Source organism: Syngnathus typhle, unplaced genomic scaffold (genome assembly GCF_033458585.1).
Source record: "Syngnathus typhle isolate RoL2023-S1 ecotype Sweden unplaced genomic scaffold, RoL_Styp_1.0 HiC_scaffold_330, whole genome shotgun sequence".
Taxonomy (NCBI): Eukaryota; Metazoa; Chordata; class Actinopteri; order Syngnathiformes; family Syngnathidae; genus Syngnathus; species Syngnathus typhle.
Genome location: NW_026872234.1, coordinates 2,294 through 15,000, shown reverse-complemented (window position 1 = coordinate 15,000; position 12,707 = coordinate 2,294).

The following is a 12,707-nucleotide window of genomic DNA, read 5'->3' as shown; positions in this document are numbered from 1 at the left end:
TTAGTCTCCGGAGAATGACAGCGGGCGCGCGCAAGAGGCCAGTCCGGGGATGAGGCAGCATCCTCGGGCAGCAGGCGGGAGGAGGCAGCCTCCCCTTAGTATAACTTAGTCTCCGGAGAATGACAGCGGGCGCGCGCAAGAGGCCAGTCCGGGGATGAGGCAGCATCCTCGGGCAGCAGGCGGGAGGAGGCAGCCTCCCCTTAGTATAACTTAGTCTCCGGAGAATGACAGCGGGCGCGCGCAAGAGGCCAGTCCGGGGATGAGGCAGCATCCTCGGGCAGCAGGCGGGAGGAGGCAGCCTCCCCTTAGTATAACTTAATCTCCGGAGAATGACAGCGGGCGCGCCTAAGAGGCTGGTCCGGGGACCAGGCACTCTCCCCGGACAACAAAGCACGTCCCCCTCCTGAGTGGACAAAAAAAATCCACTCCTGGTACCTAGAATTTTCTCCAGCGGCGGGCTGGGAGTCTAATCTTTCTCCTGGCCGAGAAAAGAGCACTCTCCCCGGACAACAAAGCACGTCCCCCTCCTGAGTGGACAAAAAAAATCCACTCCTGGTACCTAGAATTTTCTCCAGCGGCGGGCTGGGAGTCTAATCTTTCTCCTGGCCGAGAAAAGAGCACTCTCCCCGGACAACAAAGCACGTCCCCCTCCTGAGTGGACAAAAAAAATCCACTCCTGGTACCTAAGATTTTCTCCAGCGGCGGGCTGGGAGTCTAATCTTTCTCCTGGCCGAGAAAAGAGCACTTTCCCCCGGACAACAAAGCACGTCCCCCTCCTGAGTGGACAAAAAAAATCCACTCCTGGTACCTAGAATTTTCTCCAGCGGCGGGCTGGGAGTCTAATCTTTCTCCTGGCCGAGAAAAGAGCACTTTCCCCCGGACAACAAAGCACGTCCCCCTCCTGAGTGGACAAAAAAAATCCACTCCTGGTACCTAGAATTTTCTCCAGCGGCGGGCTGGGAGTCTAATCTTTCTCCTGGCCGAGAAAAGAGCACTTTCCCCCGGACACCAAACCAGCCAACGTCCCCCTCCTGAGTGGACAAAAAAAATCCACTCCTGGTACCTAAAATTTTCTCCAGCGGCGGGCTTGGGACGAAAATCAATCTTCCTCCCGAAATTAAACCACTATTGGCGGACGCCAGCCCCAAGCGCCAGCCCCGACCGCCACCCCCCGACCGCCACAAGGCGACCGCCACAAGGCGACCGCCACAAGGCGACCGCCACCGGCCCCAAGCGCCAGCCCCGACCGCCACCCCCCGACCGCCACAAGGCGACCGCCACAAGGCGACCGCCACAAGGCGACCGCCACAAGGCGACCGCCACAAGGCGACCGCCACAAGGCGACCGCCACCGGCCCCAAGCGCCAGCCCCGACCGCCACCCCCCGACCGCCACAAGGCGACCGCCACAAGGCGACCGCCACAAGGCGACCGCCACAAGGCGACCGCCACAAGGCGACCGCCACTGGCCCCAAGCGCCAGCCCCGACCGCCACCCCCCGACCGCCACAAGGCGACCGCCACAAGGCGACCGCCACAAGGCGACCGCCACAAGGCGACCGCCACAAGGCGACCGCCACAAGGCGACCGCCACTGGCCCCAAGCGCCAGCCCCGACCGCCACCCCCCGACCGCCACAAGGCGACCGCCACAAGGCGACCGCCACAAGGCGACCGCCACAAGGCGACCGCCACAAGGCGACCGCCACTGGCCCCAAGCGCCAGCCCCGACCGCCACCCCCCGACCGCCACAAGGCGACCGCCACAAGGCGACCGCCACAAGGCGACCGCCACAAGGCGACCGCCACAAGGCGACCGCCACTGGCCCCAAGCGCCAGCCCCGACCGCCACCCCCCGACCGCCACAAGGCGACCGCCACAAGGCGACCGCCACCGGCCCCAAGCGCCAGCCCCGACCGCCACCCCCCGACCGCCACAAGGCGACCGCCACAAGGCGTTAGTGGCCGCGCCCGGTACTTTACTGGACCCTATTTGGCCCGCGGACCGGCCGGCGTCGCTTCCTTGAATGCTTAGCCGCCTTTCGAGCTGCCATGCCGGGCTTGAGTTAGTGGTTTGCGCCCGGTACTTTACTGGACCCTATTTGGCCCGCGGACCGGCCGGCGTCGCTTCCTTGAATGCTTAGCCGCCTTTCGAGCTGCCATGCCGGGCTTGAGTTAGTGGTTTGCGCCCGGTACTCTACGTTAAAAGTCAGGCGGAACGGCTCTGAAGCTCCAGACGGTGCTTCCTTGAATGCTTAGCCGCCTTTCGAGCTGCCATGCCGGGCTTGAGTTAGTGGTTTGCGCCGGTACTCTACGTTAAAAGTCAGGCGGAACGGCTCTGAAGCTCCAGACGGTGCTTCCTTGAATGCTTAGCCGCCTTTCGAGCTGCCATGCCGGGCTTGAGTTAGTGGTTTGCGCCCGGTACTCTACGTTAAAAGTCAGGCGGAACGGCTCTGAAGCTCCAGACGGTGCTTCCTTGAATGCTTAGCCGCCTTTCGAGCTGCCATGCCGGGCTTGAGTTAGTGGTTTGCGCCCGGTACTCTACGTTAAAAGTCAGGCGGAACGGCTCTGAAGCTCCAGACGGTGCTTCCTTGAATGCTTAGCCGCCTTTCGAGCTGCCATGCCGGGCTTGAGTTAGTGGTTTGCGCCCGGTACTCTACGTTAAAAGTCAGGCGGAACGGCTCTGAAGCTCCAGACGGTGCTTCCTTGAATGCTTAGCCGCCTTTCGAGCTGCCATGCCGGGCTTGAGTTAGTGGTTTGCGTCCCGGTACTCTACGTTAAAAGTCAGGCGGAACGGCTCTGAAGCTCCAGACGGTGCTTCCTGAATGCTTAGCCGCCCTTTCGAGCTGCCATGCCGGGCTTGAGTTAGTGGTTTGCGCCCGGTAACTCTACGTTAAAAGTCAGGCGGAACGGCTCTGAAGCTCCAGACGGTGCTTCCTTGAATGCTTAGCCGCCTTTCGAGCTGCCATGCCGGGCTTGAGTTATGGTTTGCGCCGGTACTCTACGTTAAAAGTCAGGCGGAAGCGCTCTGAAGCTCCAGACGGTGCTTCCTTGAATGCTTAGCCGCCTTTCGAGCTGCATGCCGGGCTTGAGTTAGTGGTTTGCGCCCGGTACTCTACGTTAAAAGTCAGGCGGAACGGCTCTGAAGCTCCAGACGGTGCTTCCTTGAATGCTTAGCCGCCTTTCGAGCTGCCATGCCGGGCTTGAGTTAGTGGTTTGCGCCCGGTACTCTACGTTAAAAGTCAGGCGGAACGGCTCTGAAGCTCCAGACGGTGCTTCCTTGAATGCTTAGCCGCCTTTCGAGCTGCCATGCCGGGCTTGAGTTAGTGGTTTGCGCCCGGTACTCTACGTTAAAAGTCAGGCGGAACGGCTCTGAAGCTCCAGACGGTGCTTCCTTGAATGCTTAGCCGCCTTCGAGCTGCCATGCCGGGCTTGAGTTAGTGGTTTGCCGCCGGTACTCTACGTTTAAAGTCAGGCGGAACGGCTCTGAAGCTCCAGACGTGCTTCTTGAATGCTTAGCCGCCTTTCGAGCTGCCATGCCCGCGGTGGGTTTCGCGTCCGCGCCCGGTACATTATGGAAGCCAAAAAAAAAAAAAAATTCTAAGTGCGAGTGGGACCGGCCTGGGGGGCTTCCTTGAAAGCCCATCCGCCCTCCGGAGCTCTCCCACCGGTCGTGGGTTGGCGTCCGCCACTGCTCAAAGCGAACTTCAAATTATCTGCTTAATAATGTGGAACACCATTCTTAAGTAGTTTTTCCTTAATTTGGGCTCAACTGGCCGTAATGATCCCCGGTGTCTGAGATTGATCTCAGTGATCCAAAGAGCCCTGACACGTAATACCATCCATGAGTTTAATTGAAAAACAAAAAATGTAATCTTTATGACACATAAATACAATTTTGCATAATAATTTGGAACACAGTGTAGACTTCCAGCGGACCCGCGCGCGGCTCGGCTGACAGGCGCAGCGCGATCTGGTACCGCTGCGCGGGACGAAACACGCCCCGTGCAGAGTTCCAGGCGGCCGGGAAGACATTAAGCGCTGCCGCTGCAGCTGCGGCGGGGATTTGCCGTCCTCCGGTGGACACGACGAGTAAATACACCAGCAATCGCACTTACACCGTGTTCCAAATTATTATGCAAGTGACATTTATCTCAGATTTTCCTAAATAGTCGATGCAAAATGAGTCAGCATAATTTTCAAGTCATCAACCATTATTTTGATGAATTCTAATTTTATTGAACAAACCTCCGAATGATCACAGAATTTTTAAAAAATAAAAAACTTAAAATGCACTGTTCCACATTATTACGCACAACAGAGTTTTATAACATTTTATAGGTTTTTATGAACTGAAATGCCCATCTTAAGAATTTACAGCATTAGGAGGTCATATTTACTGAAATCAAAAGCTATTTCAAAGAAAAGACAAACAAGTTACATTTTAACATAGGACCCTTTATTTCAATAAAAAACAAAGTTACATTTTAACATAGGACCTTTGTTCAACAGCAGCTTCACGATTCTTCCATCACTGAACTTGTGGAGTTTTTGTACAGTTTCTGGTTGAATTTCTTGGCAGGATCTAAGAATAGCCTGCCAGAGCTGCTCTTTGGAATTGAACTGCCTCCCACTTCGTAGATTTTCTGCTTGACGATGCTCCACAAGTTTTCAATAGGATTGAGGTCAGGGGAGCATGGGGGCCACACCATCAGTTCTCTCCCTTTATTCCCATAGATGCCAAAGACGTTGACGTTATTTCTTGCAGCAAGAGACGGTGCATTGTCATGCATGAAGATGATCTTTTGACGGAAAGCACGGTTCTTCCTGTTGTACCATGGACAGAAGTGTTGAGTCAGAACTTCCACGTAGTTAACAGACGTAATTTTGACGCCTTCAGGGACCCTAAAGGGGCCAAGCAGCTCTCTCCCCATGATTCCGGCCCAAAACATCACTCCGCCACCTCCCTGCTGACGCGCAGCCTTGTTGGGCTATCGTGGCCGTCCACCAACCATCCACGACTCCATCCATCTGTAAAGTCAAGTCAAATCAAGTTTATTTGTATAGCCCTAAATCACAAGCAGTCTCAAAGGGCTTCACATAGACAGAAATTGACAATTATTCTCAAAGCATCCCCTGAGCTCTCAAAAGTGCAAGGAAAAACTTAAAAAACCCTACTGGCCCATCAAGGTGGCACGGCACTCGTCGGTGAACAGGACTGTCTGAAAATTTGTCTTCATGTAAGTCTGGGCCCACTGCAGCGTTTCTGCTTGTTCGCGTTGTTCAGGGGGTGCCGAATGGAGGGTTTCCGCACAACTGCAAGCCTCTGGAGGATCCTGCACCTCGTCGTTCGTGGGACTTCACTGGCACCAGCAGCGTCGAATATTTGTTTGCTCGTCTTTAGTGGCATGCTTGCAGCCGCCTCTTGATTCGATTTGTTTGTCTTGCAGAAACCTTCCTTGTCGTGCCTTTGTCTGCACGAACGCGCGTTTGCTCGAATCAGCGACGAATTTCTTCAAAGTTCGATGGTCGCGCTTAAGCTTTCGTGCATATCGAATGTCTGCATACCTTGTCCAAGGCATCGAACGATTTCACGCTTCTCGACAGCAGAGAGATCCTTTTTCCTCCCCATGGTTGAACGAAATGGCCGAACGCTTAAAAACGCGGAACTTAAATAGACTTGTTAATTACTACAATTGCGCTCACCTGGCAGACTACCATGGACTGTACATGACTGAGGGTGATTTCAGTACTTGAAAAACAAAAAATGTAATCTTTATGACACTTAAATACATTTTGCATAATAATTTGGAACACGGGACCGTGTTCCAAATTATTATGCAAAGGATATTTATCTCAGATTTTTCTAATAGCTTCCTTGAAATGTTACCCGGCTTTTGAGCTCTCCTCTGCGGGCGTGGGTTATGCGTGTCAGCGCCCGGTAACATTATGGAAGCTAAAGAAAGAAAAAGAAACAAATCTAAGTGCGATTGCTGGTGTCTAATACATTTTGCATAATAATTGGGAACACGGGACAGTGTTCCAAATTATTATGCAAGTGATATTTATCTCAGATTTTTCCTAAATAGCTTTACTCGTCGTGCCGACCGGAGGGAGGCCACTCCCCGCCGCAGCTGAACAGTCATCCCGGCCTAGTGGAGGTCTGCGCAGGGGGGGTCTTCCTTGAAATGTTACCCGGCTTTTGAGCTCTCCTGTCCGGTCGTGGGTTTGCGTCAGCGGCCGTGTCATTTACTCGTCGTGCCGACCGGAGGGAGGCCACTCCCCGCACAGCTGAACAGTCATCCCGGCCTAGTGGAGGTCTGCCAGGGGGGGGGTCTTCCTTGAAATGTTACCCGGCTTTTGAGCTCTCCTGTCCGGCGTGGGTTTTGCGTCAGCGGCCGGTGTCATTTACTCGTCGTGCCGACCGGAGGGAGGCCACTCCCCGCCACAGCTGAACAGTCATCCCGGCCTAGTGGAGGTCTGCGCAGGGGGGGTCTTCTTGAAATGTTACCCGGCTTTTGAGCTCTCCTGCCGGGCGTGGGTTTGCGTCAGCGCCCTGGTAACATTATGGAAGCTAAAAGAAAGAAAAAAAGAACAATCTAAGTGCGATTGCTGGTGTCTAAATACATTTTGCATAATAATTTGGAACACGGGACGTGTTCCAAATTATTATGCAAGTGATATTTATCTCAGATTTTCCTAAATAGCTTTACTCGTCGTGCCGACCGGACGGGGGAGGCCACTCCCCGCCACAGCTGAACAGTCATCCCGGCCTAGTGGAGGTCTGCGCAGGGGGGGTCTTCCTTGAAATGTTACCCGGCTTTTGAGCTCTCCTGTCCGGCGTGGGTTTGCGTCAGCGGGCCGGTGTCATTTACTCGTCGTGCCGACCGGAGGGGAGGCCACTCCCCGCCACAGCTGAACAGTCATCCGGCCTAGTGGAGGTCTGCGCAGGGGGGGTCTTCCTTGAAATGTTACCCGGCTTTTGAGCTCTCCTGTCCGGCGTGGTTTGCTGTCAGCGGCCGGTGTCATTTACTCGTCGTGCCGACCAGAGGGAGGCCTCCCGCCACAGCTTGAACCAGTCATCCCGGCCTAGTGGAGGTCTGCGCAGGGGGGGTCTTCCTTGAATGTTACCCGGCTTTTGAGCTCTCCTGCCGGGCGTGGGTTTGCGTCAGCGCCCGGTAACATTATGGAAGCTAAAAGAAAGAAAAAAGAAACAAATCTAAGTGCGATTGCTGTGTCTAAATACATTTTGCATAATAATTTGGAACACGGGACCGTGTTCCAAATTATTATGCAAGTGATATTTATCTCAGATTTTCCTAAATAGCTTTACTCGTCGTGCCGACCGAGGGGAGGCCACTCCCCGCCACAGCTGAACAGTCATCCCGCCTAGTGGAGGTCTGCGCAGGGGGGGTCTTCCTTGAAATGTTACCCGGCTTTTGAGCTCTCCTGTCCGGCGTGGTTTTGCGTCAGCGGCCGGTGTCATTTACTCGTCGTGCCGACCGGAGGAGGCCACTCCCCGCCACAGCTGAACAGTCATCCCGGCCTAGTGGAGGTCTGCGCAGGGGGGGGTCTTCCTTGAAATGTTACCCGGCTTTTGAGCTCTCCTGTCCGGCGTGGGTTTGCGTCAGCGGCCGGTGTCATTTACTCTCGTCCGTGCCGCACACGGACGGGAGGCCACTCCCGCCACAGCTGAACAGTCATCCGGCTAGTGGAGGTCTGCGCAGGGGGGTCTTCCTTGAAAATGTTACCCGGCTTTTGAGCTCTCCTGCCGGCGTGGGTTGCGTCAGCGCCCGGTAACATTATGGAAGCTAAAAGAAAGAAAAAAGAAACAAATCTAAGTGCGATTGCTGGTGTCTAAATACATTTTGCATAATAATTTGGAACACGGGACCGTGTTCCAAATTATTATGCAAGTGATATTTATCTCAGATTTTCCTAAATAGCTTTACTCGTCGTGCCGACCGGAGGGAGGCCACTCCCCGCCACAGCTGAACAGTCATCCCGGCCTAGTGGAGGTCTGCGCAGGGGGGGTCTTCCTTGAAATGTTACCCGGCTTTTGAGCTCTCCTGTCCGGCGTGGGTTTGCGTCAGCGGCCGGTGTCATTTACTCGTCGTGCCGACCGGAGGGAGGCCACTCCCGCCACAGCTGAACAGTCATCCCGGCCTAGTGGAGGTCTGCGCAGGGGGGGTCTTCCTTGAAATGTTACCCGCTTTTGAGCTCTCCTGTCCGGCGTGGGTTTGCGTCAGCGGCCGGTGTCATTTACTCGTCGTGCCGACCGGAGGGAGGCCACTCCCCGCCACAGCTGAACAGTCATCCCGGCCTAGTGGAGGTCTGCGCAGGGGGGGTCTTCCTTGAAATGTTACCCGGCTTTTGAGCTCTCCTGTCCGGCGTGGGTTTTGCGTCAGCGGCCGGTGTCATTTACTCGTCGTGCCGACCGGAGGGAGGCCACTCCCCGCCACAGCTGAACAGTCATCCCGCCTAGTGGAGGTCTGCGCAGGGGGGGTCTTCCTTGAAATGTTACCCGGCTTTTGAGCTCTCCTGTCCGGCGTGGGTTTGCGTCAGCGGCCCGGTGTCATTTACTCGTCGTGCCGACCGGAGGGAGGCCACTCCCCGCCACAGCTGAACAGTCATCCCGGCCTAGTGGATGTCTGCGCAGGGGGGGTCTTCCTGAAATGTTACCCGGCTTTTGAGCTCTCCTGTCCGGCGTGGGTTTGCGTCAGCGGCCGGTGTCATTTACTCGTCGTGCCGACCGGAGGGAGGCCACTCCCCGCCACAGCTGAACAGTCATCCCGGCCTAGTGGAGGTCTGCGCAGGGGGGGTCTTCCTTGAAATGTTACCCGGCTTTTGAGCTCTCCTGTCCGGCGTGGGGTTTGCGTCAGCGGCCGGTGTCATTTACTCGTCGTGCCGACCGGAGGGAGGCCACTCCCCGCCACAGCTGAACAGTCATCCCGGCCTAGTGGAGGTCTGCGCAGGGGGGGTCTTCCTTGAAATGTTACCCGCTTTTGAGCTCTCCTGTCCGGCGTGGGTTTGCGTCAGCGGCCGGTGTCATTTACTCGTCGTGCCGACCGGATGGAGGCCACTCCCCGCCACAGCTGAACAGTCATCCGGCCTAGTGGAGGTCTGCGCAGGGGGGGTCTTCCTTGAAATGTTACCCGGCTTTTGAGCTCTCCTGTCCGGCGTGGGTTTGCGTCAGCGGCCGGTGTCATTTACTCGTCGTGCCGACCGGAGGGAGGCCACTCCCCGCCACAGCTGAACAGTCATCCCGGCCTAGTGGAGGTCTGCGCAGGGGGGGTCTTCCTTGAAATGTTACCCGGCTTTTGAGCTCTCCTGTCCGGCGTGGGTTTGCGTCAGCGGCCGGTGTCATTTACTCGTCGTGCCGACCGGAGGGAGGCCACTCCCCGCCACAGCTGAACAGTCATCCCGGCCTAGTGGAGGTCTGCGCAGGGGGGGTCTTCCTTGAAATGTTACCCGCTTTTGAGCTCTCCTGTCCGGCGTGGGTTTTGCGTCAGCGGCCCGGTGTCATTTACCTCGTCGTGCCGACCGGAGGGAGGCCACTCCCCGCCACAGCTGAACAGTCATCCGGCCTAGTGGAGGTCTGCGCAGGGGGGGGTCTTCCTTGAAATGTTACCCGGCTTTTGAGCTCTCCTGTCCGGCGTGGGTTTGCGTCAGCGGCCGGTGTCATTTACTCGTCGTGCCGACCGGAGGGAGGCCACTCCCCGCCACAGCTGAACAGTCATCCCGGCCTAGTGGAGGTCTGCGCAGGGGGGGTCTTCCTTGAAATGTTACCCGGCTTTTGAGCTCTTCCTGTCCGGCGTGGGTTTGCGTCAGCGGCCGGTGTCATTTACTCGTCGTGCCGACCGGAGGGAGGCACTCCCCGCCACAGCTGAACAGTCATCCCGGCCTAGTGGAGGTCTGAGCAGGGGGGGTCTTCCTTGAAATGTTACCCCGGCTTTTGAGCTCTCCTGTCCGGCGTGGGTGTTTGCGTCAGCGGCCGGTGTCCATTTACTCGTCGTGTCCACCGGAGGGAGGCCACTCCCCGCCGCAGCTGCAGCGGCAGCTTTGAAACGTCATCCCGGCCCCCTGGAACTGTTGCGCGGGGGGGGCGATGCGTCCCGTGCGAGGTACCAGTCGCGCTGCGCCGTCTGCCTGGCCGCTTTGGGCCCGCTGGAAGTCTATTAAAGCTCCGCGATCTCCGCCTCGGTGCTTAAAAAGCGTCCATCCGCTCTCCTGGAGCTTCTTTCGGTCATCTCGTCCGCTGTGCACGGCCTGCCGGTTGGCACCGGCTGGAGCTCCGCAAAAAGCTCCATTTCTGTTAAAATGCTTAGCCGCGTCCTGGAAGCCCAATCGGGCGTAGAAGAAGTTAGGGGGAAGGCCCCCAAAGCACCGGCTGGAAGTCCCAAAAAAGCTCCATGATTGGTCAATAATGCTTAGCCGCTCTCCTGGAAGCTAATCGGGCATAAAAAGCTAGGCGGAACGGCCCCAAAGCTCCACACGGAAGTCCCAAAAAAGCTCCATGATTGGTCAATAATGCTTAGCCGCTCCCTGGAAGCCTAACCGGGCATAAAAAGCTAGCGGAACGGCCCCAAAGCTCCACACGGACGTCCCAAAAAAGCTCCATGATTGGTCAATAATGCTTAGCCGCCACCCTGGAAGCCTAATCGGGATAAAAAGCTTAGCGGGAACGGCCCAAAGCTCCACACGGAAGTCCCAAAAAAGCTCCATGATTGTTCAATAATGCTTAGCCGCCTCCCTGGAAGCTAATCGGGCATAAAAAGCTAGGCGGGAACGGCCCCAAAGCTCACACGGAAAGTCCCAAAAAAGCTCCATGATTGGTCAATAATGCTTAGCCGCCTCCCTGGAAGCCTAATCGGGCATAAAAGTTAGGCGGAACGGCCCCAAAGCTCCACACGGAAGTCCCAAAAAAGCTCCATGATTGGTCAATAATGCTTAGCCGCCTCCCTGGAAGCTAATCGGCATAAAAAGCTAGGCGGAACGGCCCCAAAGCTCCACACGAAGTCCCAAAAAAGCTCCATGATGGTCAATAATGCTTAGCCGCCTCCCTGGAAGCCTAATCGGGCATAAAAGTTATGCGGAACGGCCCCAAAGCTCACACGGAAGTCCCAAAAAAGCTCAATGATGGTCAATAATGCTTAGCCGCCTCCCTGGAAGCCTAATCGGGCATAAAAAGCTAGGCGGAACGGCCCCAAAGCTCCACACGGAAGTCCCAAAAAAGCTCCATGATTGGTCAATAATGCTTAGCCGCCTCCCTGGAAGCTAATCGGGCATAAAAAGTTAGGCGGGAACGGCCCCAAAGCTCCACACGGAAGTCCGAAAAAAGCTCAAAAATTTTCTAAGTGCCAACGGCTCATTCGCCGTAATGTGTCCGCTCCGCGCTGGTTCCCCGGTCGGCCGCGAATAGCGCAAAATCAGCCTCACGGAAGTTCGAAAAAAGCTCAAAATTTTCTAAGTGCCAACGGCTCATTCGCCGTAATGTGTCGCTCCGCGCTGGTTCCCCGGTCGGCCGCGAATAGCGCAAAATCAGCCTCACGGAAGTTCGAAAAAAGCTCACAAATTTTCTAAGTGCCAACGGCTCATTCGCCGTAATGTGTCGCTCCGCGCTGGATTCCCCGGTCGGCCGCGAATAGCGCAAAAATCAGCCTAAGTGCAGTACCAACCTTGGCGTGTTGGTGCGCCAGAGTACGATGAGTTGGTCCCCCTAAGTCACTGTACTCATTACCTTTACCCCTAATCGCAAAATATAGTCAGAACGTATATGCAGAAGACTATTTTTTTCTTTTTTAAAATTTTCTAAGTGCCAGCGGATGCTGGCACCCGAACTGTCCGAGCTACGACGGTTCTCCGGTCGGACAGCGAGGGTGAAAAAGCGGGTCCTAAAATCACCGAGGGCTGCCGCACAAGTTGTCCGAGTGGCGACGTTCCCCGGTCGGCCACGAATGTCGAAAATTCGGCCTCTCCACCACGGAGGTCAGGTGAGAATTTCAGAATATTTTCTAAGTGCCAACGGCTCTTGCGCCGTAAAGTGTCCGCTTTGCCTGGTTCCCTCGGTCGGCCACGAACGGCGAAAAATCAGCCTCTCCTTCTGGAGCTCGCCTAAGTGCCAACGGCTCTTGCGCCGTAATGTGTCGCTTTGCCTGGTTCCCTCGGTCGGCCACAAATAGCGAAAAATCAGCCTCTCATTCTGGAGCTCGTGCCAACTTTGGCGAAATATTTTCTAAGTGCCAAAGGGCCTCTTGCGCCGTAATGTGTCCGCTTTGCCTGGTTCCCTCGGTCGGCCACAAATAGCAGAAAAAATCAGCCTCTCCTTCTGGAGCTCGCCTAAGTGCCAACGGCTTGCGCCGTAATGTAGTCCGCTTTGTCTTGTTCCCCTCGGATCGGCACAAACGGCGAAAAATCAGCCTCTCATTCTGGAGCTCGTGCCAACTTTGGCGAATATTTTTCTAAGTGCCAACGGCTCTTGCGCCGTAATGTGTCCGCTTTGCTGGTTCCCTCGGTCGGCCACAAATAGCAAAAAATCAGCCTCTCCTTCTGGAGCTCGCCTAAGTGCCAACGGCTCTTGCGCAGTAATGTGTCCGCTTTGTCTGGTTCCCTCGGTCGGCCACAAACGGCGAAAAATCAGCCTCTCATTCTGGAGCTCGTGCCAACTTTGGCGAATATTTTCTAAGTGCCAACGGCTCTTGCGCCGTAATGTGT